The sequence below is a fragment of the Equus quagga genome, chromosome 3 (assembly GCF_021613505.1).
Source record: "Equus quagga isolate Etosha38 chromosome 3, UCLA_HA_Equagga_1.0, whole genome shotgun sequence".
NCBI lineage: Eukaryota > Metazoa > Chordata > Mammalia > Perissodactyla > Equidae > Equus > Equus quagga.
In genome coordinates, this window is record NC_060269.1 from 87,797,438 (window position 1) to 87,810,457 (window position 13,020).

Consider the following 13,020-nt stretch of genomic DNA (forward strand, 5'->3'; position numbering starts at 1 on the left):
AATTTATTTATTATGAAAACCAGAACTGAAACAGGGTAAAAGCCTCTTAGGGAATCTGAAGAAAATTCTGTCAATGAGTTTGGTTGACTTAATCATTTATTTTTTCTATATGATTGTGTGCCAGAAGATTTCAACCAAAGGTGAAGGGTGAATGCGCAAAGAGATAATTCCCTTAATAATCCTAGCTTAATTAAGAGTTTTACCAGAACCCTAATATAGAAGCATTTATTGTTAGACTCTAAATCAAATAACACATAGCTGTGTAGGACAAGTAAAATGGACCTAATTATTCAGTAAAGAGGATTCAGTTATTTTCAACCCTTTTGTTGTTTTAAAGTATTAAATTTAAAAAACAAAAACCAGTGAAACAAAAACATTTCTGGAGTTTACTAGTAGAGGTACCTGAATTGATGGGGTATATTTGGTGTCAAGAGATTGTTGTCAAAAATGGACTAACCAGGTGAACCCCACACTTGGCAAAATGATACTAAGTAGTCTATTCTCGTTTGGGTGTGCTGGTTTGTATTAATTATGCCTTTTTATTTTTTGTATTTCTGATGCTTTGACATCTGGGACCTTGCTGACCCTGGAGAGACTGCCCCTCCCAGGGCTAGCCAATTCCTAGAGAAACTGAAGACTCACCCGGTAGTGTACCTTTCATGGGCAAATAAGCCAATCCAGAGCCCACACCTCACCAGGTCCTTTATCTGGCTCTCATGAGGCTCTCACACTCGGGACCACTAACCATCTGCCCTAAACACCTCAGGGCCAGGCACCAGACAACTAGAAACAGCACCTATGCCCCAGAGCTTGCTGAAATTATTCAAACCAGCCAATCCTAAACCCGCTTATCCTGCTTCACCTTCTCCTTTCCATGTAAACTACAATAAAGGCTCTTGCCCACATTTTCCCCTCTCCCTTTGCCTCCTGACCTACCCCAGTGCCTCCCCATGTGGCCCCCGTGACGTGGCATGCCCCCTTTTCTTGGGAACTGTGAATAGCACACTGTCTTTTCAATGGCAGTCGTCTCCTGATCTGTTGGTCTCACTATACCTGAATAATAACAAAACCTACATTTAAAAACATAGTTCTTACATAAACTTGTAAAGAAAAACATACTCCTTTATAGTTACAAAAGAATCCCCATTATCACATTGGCGTGTTCTGATAGGAGCTCTCAGTGGAGCGAAACCCCATTCTACAAGAGAATAGGAGTCAGAGAAGGGACGGTCTCCAGGTTATATTATACTTTATCATCAAAATATTCAAAGCGTTTTGATCTTAAAAATATTCTATCAGAAGACAGCATATAAAAGTCTCTTTTAATGGATTTTGATACATTGGAGCAGAATTCTTAAAAATTCCCTTAAGATCTAACATGCCTGTAAAAGGAAACTTTGCAATAATTTCTTTTTGATGGTTTCTTGGCCACTACAAATATTTGGAAGTTGTAATTACATTGTCTTGAAGTGATTGCTTGAACTACATATTGGTGAGAATTTTTTGGCTCTTAAAATGTAAAGAGTTTAATTGGTTATTACTATTTTTGAACAATTATTTGTTGTATGTGGTGGGGGGTGGCTATTAGAGGGAACCTGGGTAGACCCTGGGATCAGGTTTGAAGCCTACCCTAGTGCAAATAATTTAAAGGTTTAAAAAACAGGAATTTTATTGGTTGTAAAAATGTGTATTTGAGATAAGCTACTTCCATAGGAGCTTCCTGCGGTGTCCAAGGACAACAGGCAGTCACAGCCTGGGCCCGTCTTCTGGCACCAGACACTACCCATTCCATCTTCTTAGAAGACGCACTGGCTTCAAGACAAATGAGGCAGACATCTTGAACAGACTTGTAGAAAATGTTTTTAGTCTCTGTCTCCAACGGAGAATGGCTGCTGCCACCTGTTCCTACTCCAGCTGCCAAGTTCTCACAGCTGGTGATCCACTAAGGAGCTCAGCGACTGTTGGGACACTTTGTGGCCTCAGAGGGAATCAACCCAAGGAACAGTCATATCACACACTCTGCCTTCCGTGTTTTTTGTCCTCAAACAACTTAGGCCTACTCTAAAGAATCTGGAGGTAATAGTAAAAGTTGTGTGAGTGCTCATTACTTCATCTGAGTCTATACCACTTTGGGAGGAGTTAGGCAGAATAGAACTTAATTACCTTAATACTAAGGTAAAAAGACATAAAAACTACTGTCTAGCTTTAAGCCAACCCCACATACTACAAATCATATTTAATCTCAATTTAACAACAGTCTTTGTGAAAGTGTAACTATGTTGGTATGTGTAAACAATTGTTGATAAATGTTTCCAAGCCTAGTTACAGACTAGTTAGATAAGAAAGCACGAATAGCAGAAATGCTCAGCATGACAGACCCGGTCATTACCTGCCTGGTTGCCATTTCTCCCATTCTTTCCCACTAACCACCCAGTCATCTCTTAATCTCCCAGAAGGTGGGTCTTTCTCTAGTCCCAGGAGATAAATCCTAATTGCTTTCTTGCCCAAGGTGAAGAGGTTGAGTGTAGGTTTAAAGAAAGAAGGTTCAGTAAATTAAGGATTTAGTAAATTTAAAGTCTCGAGTAAAGAATAAAGCTGGAAGAAGGAAGAGAGGGCACGAGAACATAATGTGTTAAGAAGTGTAAGCTTTTTAAAAAATTAGAGATACTTATCAAATACATAAATAAAGGCTAATCTTTTCCTTTAACCAGGAGAGCTTAAATGCACAGAAGTAAATGTGTTTGAACAGATTGGCATGTGCTTTGAGGTCGGTACCTATAATCTCTAAACCTTTTTAAATCTCTTCGCATGTCGCCCTAAGCTAGTTATCTAAAGAATAAACACAGACACTATTCAAGGCTTTTCTTGCTGTTTACACTAATTCTGCTTCATCAAATAGATGACTAAGTTTCTAGTCTTTTTGTAAGGAAGGGGACCACGGGTCCAGATGGACACTGCAATGGCACATGTTGGACTGCACTGATCATGGAGATGCGAACACTCAAGTTCATAAAACAGTGATAAGAGAATATGGTGACAAAGTCATTTTATACCCTTTTAAAGAAGGAGCCAAATTTTAGATCATAGCAGCAGAAAAGCCAAGGTAGTACAGGTTCCAAAATGGAAAGGCCAACAATCAATTTTTTGTACATCTCAAGTTCAAAACCTGTCAAATGAAACTACTGCTGTTCTTAACTCACACAGAAAGCAGGACAATGTTAGAGTCAGGTGTTTGCTCCTATTCCACATGTTCTAACACAGTCTGAAAGCAAGAAACCATGAAGAGTATCCAAGGAACTTAGCAGTCCATGTGTATATAGCAACAGGTGACATTCCAGTTTATAGTATTTGACTGTCTCCAAACTAACATCGTTCAGAAGTGGGACAAATGATTTTGATATTGCATGCTATTTGTTAAGTACTTTATAATTTTAATGTTCATTGCATTTTAACATAACTTATGTTACTTTATTAGTTTTCAAAGTCTACCCAGATTGAGACCAATTTTAAATAAAATTTTAAAATATACATTTTTTTTAAATTCCACTTTTATCAATCTCAGCAACAGAATTCAACTTAATTAAGGCAGATACGGACATTTCACAGGTTGAGAACATGTTTTATTAAGAATTTTTGCTCTTGGCTTCATTTCTGCTGACTCTGAATTTCCTTAAATATGCCACTATTCTTTCATTAGACATGAACTTTTGAGCAGTTGAAGTACTTTTGAGTACTCCATCATAATTATTCCTCATTTTAATGTATCATCTTTTTCCTCCATTTAAAATTTGATAGCTTTTCCAACTCCCTCTTAATCTATTTATACAATGCCAAATTCCCATACCTTTCCCTTTTCTAGATCACGTGTTTCATGAATACAAATCTCTCGTATATTTATTTAGATACAATAATACAATATATCTTCTGTATATTTTGTATGGATTCAGTTAAGTAGCTAACATACAGAACTGGTGCAGGATTAAGGCCTGTCCATTTAGCCAAGAGCACATTTTGGATTCCTATTGTACTCACAGTGAGTACAAGCTCCATGTCCCCACATAACTTCGCAAGTGCACACTGTGGCTGTATTGTCCTTGTGTACACAAAATACGAAGTTCCAAAATTCAAATATGTTGATAACAAAAGCTTTATAAGCTGATCGAATCAATTATAAGTATATAAAAAGATAGCAAAGTATTATTTGGTTTTCTTTTGGTTCTCAATCAGTTTTTACAAATACACACACACACACACACACACACACACCCCCCCCCCCCCCATGACCAAGCAGAAGTTTTCATTTTGACAAACACTAACAGAAAACTCCCATGTTACTTTCATCACCAGGTCAGACCCTAAGGCACTCTGCTCTCTCCAAAGTTTCAACCACTAAAATATGGGTGAAGCCAAGAACACACCCCAGCAAGCACTCCAAAAAGGAGCAATTCAGATTTCCATCTGAAGCAGTTTTCATACGCTTTCAAATAGGCACTGGAATCGTGTATATGAACAGCTTTATCAGTTGGCAGCAGCAATTAATGAAAGAATCCAAGCAAACGGCGCTAAACTGATCCCACTTCAGCGAAAGAACAGCACTAGGTCCAATCTGTTGCCACAATTTGGACACCGTGGCTAGCTGAATGGATCGTGACAGAAAACAAGAGTATAAATAAAACCACACACCATTTACATCCTGGAATTGTGGTGACATAAATATCCCAAAATTAGCAACACAATCAACAGCAATACCTGGCAATTTGTCTCCAAATTAACGAAAAAACACCCAGTTCTCACCTTGCACAAACACACACTTCAGTGGTCAGTGACAAACGCAGGCTGCACTTGCAGGCTGGGAGACAGAGCAGCTGCTCTGCCCTGAGCCGCTTAAAGCCCTCGAGCCAGCTCGGGTCCTAGTCTCTCTGTTGGTTCGCTGCAGTTTCTCCCATGACTCCATCACCCAGGAATGGAAACCACTGCCCTCTCTGCGTGCTAGTGGGCTCCCCAGCTAATGAGCTCAGGTAAAAACGCTGAGTCCTGCAAGGTCGCCACAAGGTGAACACAGGCAAAAAGAGTGTGTGGGAGAGGAGGGACCGGCAAGGAAAGACCCTAAACTCCAGACACCTTGCCTTTCAAGAGATTCTGATCTCCATAAATCAGAGCTTCGAGAACAGTTAGAGAAGCAGTAAATCTGAGAATCTCCAAATGGCACCGAGCCAATTTGCTAATCCAGGGTCACTCTTTAAGCAATAATTTTCTCTCTCTCTCTTTCTCTCTCTCGCTCTCACACACACAGACTTCAGCGTAGCTGTTCTAATTGCCCAGACATCCTTCTCAAGCCAAAAAGTTTTTGCATACCCTTTCCAGGTAACGAGGCTTAAAGGAAGGTCTTAAAAAATTCAAGTATTTGCCAAAATCAAAATAAAATAATTCTTTTAAGAGTAGAATCATTTCTGGTTCATAAACTAATTATATGAATGAAGTCTTGCTTTTTATGTCCATACTGGAATTATGCAAACCCCCCCATACTAAAAAGATAGTAAAGATGTATTTATTTCAGAGATGACTGGCAGAATCAATTAAAATTTCTCATAAAAACTCCTACTATCTTTTTCCAGATTAATCTTGGCTTAGGCACATTTTAATTTGGAAGGGTTTCAAGAAGGCGCTTCTCGACTAAAATATAATCGTGTGCAAGTATGTGCTATAGACAGATCCAAACACGTTTATAAATATTTCCTGGTAGAGTCTTTCTAGGTTTTTATTTCTCATATTTTGGTTTTCCCAACAGAAATGGGGAGGGAACAACGTTTAAGCTTGCAAGTACATTACAAAACATTTCTCTTAGTCATGTAATTTTTCTTATAAGTAAACAATGATTTACTGAAGTTTAGGTCAACAGCTTTATCAGGAAATTATTCTTGCTCTTGAGTTACTTTCCTCTCCCCTCCTCCAACCACCACGGTTCACCAGCTGTGTAATTTGAGCAATTTATCTAACCTCCTAGGCATCAGTTTTGTAATCTATAAAATGGGGATTTGTTACTACTAGTGTCAGCTCATCTACCTCCTGGTTTGGTGTGAGGCTGAAATGGGACAACGTGTAGGAGAAAATACTTTGTGAATTATAGAGTGCTAGGAAAAATGTACTCACTGCATTTTCCTCCCTTTGATTGCCCGAGTTAGTCCTGGGACAAGTGAATTACTTTCTGTGTTCTCAAGGACTCCTTGGGCTTCACAGCAAAGTGTTTGTTTCAATAGGCTATAAATAGAGTTCAGGATTTTATTGAACTACTGTCCTCCTTATGGCTGATCTTGATGGCAGCCACCACATGGCCAGAGTCAGTTAATTATGAGCAACATGAGCTCTGTGTGGTCTTTGAGGCAGAACCAGACCAGCTGAAACCCTGATAGAAAATGCTCACGTGCGTGGCTGGTTTCACGGTTCGCCTGGTGTCCTCGCGTACTCCTGTGTTTGAGGGGGTTGCCCATCTGGATTAATGACGGGGAAAGGTTGGGAACAGAATGCCAAGTTTACTGCTGAGTTAATTCAGTAACAAATGCATCTGGGCTTTCAAGCTAATGTTCCTACAATTACGTATGCATTATTTAGAGATTAGGTTGTTGGAATGGGGGGACCAGAAAAGGGAGACCAGCAGGGAACAAGAAAGGAACCGACAATGTGAGCACCTGTCTTACGAGATGTAGAAGGCTGGGAGCTTCATGAATATTACCTCAATCCTCATAGTGATCCTACGATGTAGTTGTTATTATTCCAATTTCATAGATGAAAATAATTAGCCTGTGCACTGTTACTGGTGAGTGGTGGGGCTCCAATTACAAACAAGGTCTGCATGGCCTAGAGTCCCATATTTGGAGAAAATTTGTTAACCTATAACTTTCTCAGAAAGAGAAAGAAAATTAAGTTTGTTTTTTTAAATAATGGGGATAGGGAAGGCAAAATTCTTTAGAATTTCTTGGAATTCTTTGCCAAGTTACCAAGAAACCTCCTTGAAAGTATTTACTAGACAAGTTAACTTTTATTAAAGAGCATAGAAATTTTTAGAAAAACACGTTTTGATTCTCTAACAATGAAGTTGTTGCAAGATACAGGAAAAAAAACCCCAATTTTTCTTAATACATGCCAATAATTCTTTTTTGTTGTTGTTGAGGAGGATTCATCCTGAGCTAACATATGCCACCAGTCTTCCTCTTTTTGCTTGAGGAAGATTCACCCTGAGCCAAAAGCTGTGCCAGTCTTCCTCTACTTTGTATGTGGGTTACTGCCACAGCATGGCTGATGAATGTAGGTCCATGCCTGGGATCTGAACCCATGAAACCAGGCCACTGAAGCAGAGCACACCTAACTTAACCATTAAGCCACAGGGCCAGCCCCAATAATTCTTTGGTAAATTTGGTCCTTCTTATCTTCAGATTGAAGACACAAGTTCAGAGGTCTTCCTCTATAGTAGATATCACTCTGTTTTTCAACATACACGCAATGCATTGTTTTTTTTTTAATTTCCTTAAATTATCAGATCCTTAGGAATGCCCACGAGACAGCAAGGGAATCTTTTCCCCTTAAATGTAGCAGAGAGACATTTTTTTTTAACTGTAGTTTAGAGTATAGCTGCAGAGTCATAATTTTCAGTCTGCTGAGTCTAAGGATGTTAATAAAATGCCAGGTTCTTTCTACCAGTGTTACTGGAAAAGCTAGAGGCACAGCCTGAACGGCAGGCCTACAAGGTACATGTTTCTGCTCTCCCCTTTCTAAGTGGCATTGCCAGCTGAAAGGAACCCTGAAATTGTATCTGCAAGCTGGCAGGTCAATGCATACCAAATCCACCATGTAGGCTAAATTGTTCCTGCCTGCACTCTCGCTTTGCCATATTTTTGCAATCTTTCCTGAGAATGCCATTGGAGGCTTCTACCTTGCCCCTGCTTCTAGCACTTCCATCTGCAAAGTGCACTATCCAAAATCCCTGCATAAAACCAGCCTTCCTAGCCTCCCCAAATCCAGCCTCAGAAAGACGACTATCAGTTTGACAATTTTGCAGATACAATCAGTTTGTTTCCGACATTTCTATTAAAGAGAGAACTATAACTGGGCCACCAACTAAATTAGTAACAAGTCACAATAAACGATGAAGAAAAAGAATAAAGGCAGGTACTTTAATCTCAACTTTTCAAGTCAAATTCTGAATAAAAAAACCCAAAACACTAACAACATCCTAAACAGCCAATCAGCCCACATTAAAGAAGGCAAGGGTCCTCAGCTATTTGGTGTTCATTTCATTGTGACTTTTGCTTAGAATATGCATTTTGACGCTCAGTACAACTCACTTCTTCTGGTGGTATCATATTTAACTAAAGATGAAGTGAAAAAAAGAGTTAATCTAGTGTGAAGTGTATAATGACATATATAACATATGGTAAAGTGAAAAAGCTCTCATTCCCAAGCCCATTTTATTTCCAAAGAAAGGATGAAAAAACCACCACAGTCAGAATTATTAAAAAAAAAAATTCGACACTATTGCTGTAATCTTTCAACAAAACAAAAATCCACTGGCAAAGCTTTCAATTGTCTCTCATTTCAGAAATAATAAAAATGAAAACATAATTGTGGGCACTTCCTTCAAGCGATTATACTGTCTCATTAAGGTATTTTGTTTTGCAAACACTCAGCTAGTGTTTGCCTGAGAGTAATTCCACAAAGGAAGAAAAGACGAGCACATTGCCTCTTCCCTTTCTGTCTCAGAGCCTTCATTTCTTCTCTTGGATTTTGAGATCCTGATTTCAGAATCATGTACTGAAAAGAAATTTGTATTAAAGTTTAAACGTGTGAAGAAGAAAGCATTTGGAGGCATGGGTCAGTATTTGCAATGGGTGAAGAAAGTCAATAAGATGTTTTAGTTTTCTATTTGGATCTTGCTACCTCGCCAGTGATGCCGTCTTCCTGACGTGTCCCGGTGGAGGTGTTCAACTTCACACGGATAGCAAGGAGATCCGGCTTCAAAGTCTCAGACTCTTCCCACATAGGGTGGAACTGGGTTCATGGATGAGTAAGATGGACTTGTTTCTAGTTTGTAATCTAATGAGAAAAAATATTTTTCGAACACAGTTTTCCCGGCTCTTCCCTTCAATTTGACTCCTTTTCTTAGGCCTTAGAAACAACCCCACACGATGAAACCTATTAGCCACGAGGAGCAAATACTGTTAAAACGTTGAAGGTCATTTGGGGGAAAATTTAGAGTAATCTGAAACGTGTAAACTTTCAGGATTTCAACTATTTTGTGTGGATGCCTAAAGATACGTATGTCAAGTCAGCCTACATATCGTTAAAATCTTGAAATTGAACACTTCCTGAGCAGTCATAACTTACTGTATTTTTAAACATTATTCTCTGTTTTACTGGATGGTGATTTTCTTTCTGGACGCAAAAAGATGTATCTATTAATGTCTTTTCTACTCTATGATGTGAAGACCAACTGTCCTGGTTTTACTGAATGCTCTCCTAAATATATTTGAGTGGTTTTAGTAAAAGAAATACTTAGAAGTATGAATAAAAGGAAAAAAATTCTGAAGATTATCCCTTTGTGAACGCAGGGAAGGTATTTCTGAGCACTTAAAGTTCTTTTAAAATATACAATCAAGATCATTGGAGATATTTGAAATTTCTGTGAAAATAGTCTTGCAGTCTTGCAGTGTACTTGTCACTCCCTCACAGCATGACGGGACATTATGGTCAGGCGGTCTGCAGGAAGGGCTCTCAGCCCCCTGGCAGCCCGAGCCGGAGGATTACAGCCTCAGCTGCTGTTCCACCGGAGGACTCGGGTAAGGGCTCCTCTCAGAGGCTGGCGACACACAGGAACATCGGTGCTCCTGTTTTCTACCAAGGGGATCCTTGAGGGTAAAACCTTCAAAGTATCAGTGTCTATGCCCTTTAATGTATCTTAAACTAAGATACATCCGTGTGCCATAGCACAATAATGATTGAAATTTAGAGCACTATGTTAGGATTTTTAAGATACTTTATCGTACATTTACTGAGTAAAGCATATTATAAAATAGTGTGTGCAATGTTATCTAAATTTTGTAATACATATTTAATAGTATAGAAAAATATGCATTATAATGTTAATAACTATTATCTCTAGATAGTGAGATTATAGCAATTTTATTTTCTTCTTGATCTTTTTCCATTTTCCAAATGTTCTGCAATGACTATTATTACCATGTAGTATAAAAAAAGGAAGGAAGGAAGGAAGAAAGAAAGAAAAAAACATGGAAAGAAAGGAAGAAAAAAGGAAACCAGTAATTCTAGTTCATGATATGTGGGAATCCTTTTTGAAAATATATTTCTTGACAAAGACAATTCACCAAGTTTATAATCTCTGAAAGTGGAAAAATTCAGCCTTTAGACCTGTAACTGTCATTATTCTTACCGTCTGCATTAAAAATATTCATGAGTGGGGCCGGCCCGGTGGTGCAGCGGTTAAGTGTGCATGTTCCACTTTGGGGGCCCGGGGTTCACCCGTTCGGATAGCAGGTATGGACATAGCACCGCTTGACGAGCCATGCTGTGGTAGGTGTCCCACGTATAAAGTAGAGGAAGATGGGCACGGATGTTAGCTCAGGGCCAGTCTTCCTCAGAAAAAAGAGGAGGATTTGCAGCAGATGTTAGCTCAGGGCTAACTTTCCTCAAAAAACAAAAAAATTTAATAAATAAAAATTCATGAGTACACATAAGAAATTCTAGATGCTGCAGTATTACAACATAAGAAAAATACAGAATAGTTTCACTGATTTTTAGAATAGAAAAAAGGGAGATTGGGGAAGTGACAGGTGTGTGTGTGAGTGTAAACTCAAATATAGAGAGAATGGATATGGTGCAAATAGAAATAGCATGACATGCATTCATGAATACCTAATCATAGTTTGGGAGTCACTACATATTTCTAAAAGGGGAATTATGAACTAACAGTATACACATGACCAAGAAAATCTACTGTCTTCTAAAAAGTGATCTTGCTCTAACACATATTTCAGAGAGATCTCTTCAGTAATGGCAACACAAATGTCTTTGGAGGTGAGCGGGTGCCTAGGGGAGAGACTGCATTGCTGACGTGACTTGGGCCTTACCTGCCCTTGTGGATGTTCCATATATCTTTCTGACCTAACCAGGAGCCAGGTGACAGAGAACTCAGGAATTTCAAGAAAATGAACAAATAGCAGCCTGGTAATTAAACGGCACACTTGGGTCCTCAATGTATATATTTCTTGAGAACAGAAGTGTTGAGCACAAAAAGTCTTGAAGTCAGTCAAGAATATTTAGATGCAGCCTAAAATTCACTCACCTACTAATGTTTTATTTGTTTGTTTGCTAAAATAACATTTGAGGAACTGGAGAAACAGCAAGACCAAATCCACATAAATTGAGCACTTTACCTTTCAAGAGTTAAGTCATAGCCATATGTTTTCCTTTTTTATTTTTATTTTATTTTATTTTTTTGCTGAGGAAGACTAGCCCTGAGCTAACATCTGTGTCAACCTTCCTCTACTTTATATGTGGGTCGCCGCCACAGTGTGGCTGACAAGTGGTGTAGGTCCACACCCGGGATCTGAACCTGTGAACCTGGGCCACTGAAGCAGAAGGTGCACAACTTAACCACTATGCCACACGGCCAGCCTCATGTTTTCCTTTTTAAATTGAAATAAATTTTTCTGACATGCTGAGATAGAGAAAAAGGTTCATTAGATGAACATGGCTATATTTCAAGGGGATGGGTTTTGCTCTTTAAACAGAAAGTCAACACAAATGAAATTGGGAGCACACTGTGCTCTTCAGATATTATTGAGCTAGAAGCTCAAATATAGGTAAGTTTGATATTTACAAAACAACAATCTCCAATAAACTCTCTTAATGAATACAGTAAATACTTTTACTTATGTTATATCTTCATTTGGGCTGTAATTAGCAAATGTATGTGTTTGCATTATTCCTACTCTTTAATTGAGCTAATGTTAGAATTCCAGAGTTATTTTTGGAAGCTGAATAAAGTTTAAATACACTTAAATTTTATTTTTATGGGATGAGCTAATATCATGTATTAAGTTTCATCTTGGTTGATTAAAAAAACAATTGAAAACACAATTTATGCATTCATATAGAAATACTAGTAAAAGATCTGTTTTATGGATTCTATTCTATCATGAAAAGCCTATTTTTCAGTTTATTCAAAGGGAATAATCACACTATGTCTCCTGTTTAAAATTTAGGCATTTAATATCAAGTTTTTGTTTAAGTTTAAATACCTTAATATTAAAGAAAGTATCTACACCCCCTCACCTGTGCAGTGTATGTGTATATCTATCTATCTACATATATGCACATATATATGTATTCCAATCTTTATCCACGTGTAGAGTTTTATGTGCTTATTCATAGTTTGTATACAAATTTTTGATTTACTATTTCACTTTGAACATTTCATAAGCATTTTTTCCTTGTCTCCACCATCACCAAATGAGATATTATTAAAAAGATACCTTGTAAACTGTAAAATATATAAATAAAATTATTATTATATTTGTTATTTTCAATGCCTGCATAATACTCTTTTGAATTAATATGATATAGCTTATTTATACATTCCTCTATTTTTGGGCACAAATTTTGATGATTTCCATTTTTTCTGGTAAAATTATACTATTATACTACAAAGAACATTTTTGTTTTTCTGGAGATTTCTTTTTTCAAAGTCTTCTCTTAGAACAAATTTCTAGAAAAAGGATCACTGGGTCAAAAAATCTATTCTAATTGGGAACTTTGTTTTTAGGTGGCAAAAATTGCCATAAACTAGGTTTAAAGCATCTCTTTTTGGGGTGGAGGTGAGTGAAAAAGCACATTTACATTTATTTATTATAAGTTGTGTTGAATACTCTAACCCATATACCAATTTTCTGTGTTCTGTTAGTCCAAGTTATTTGTGTAAATTTTTAACCATGCTTATTTCTATTTATT

At 37.8% G+C, this 13,020-nt stretch overlaps 1 protein-coding gene across 4 annotated transcripts in view; it reads right to left on the reverse strand.

Annotated features, from left to right (window-relative positions):
• The window catches only part of ARHGAP24 (Rho GTPase activating protein 24), a 463,746-nt gene that overhangs the window by 151,817 nt on the left and 298,909 nt on the right, over positions 1-13,020 (reverse strand). The window contains exon 1 of one of the 4 annotated variants that reach the window (XM_046656916.1): positions 4,795-4,959. The exons of the other annotated variants lie outside the window; for them this stretch is intronic. The gene's annotated coding sequence lies outside the window, so the exon portion shown is untranslated. Of the gene's footprint in view, positions 1-4,794; positions 4,960-13,020 lie in introns of those variants that run through there. 4 annotated transcript variants of the gene reach the window in all.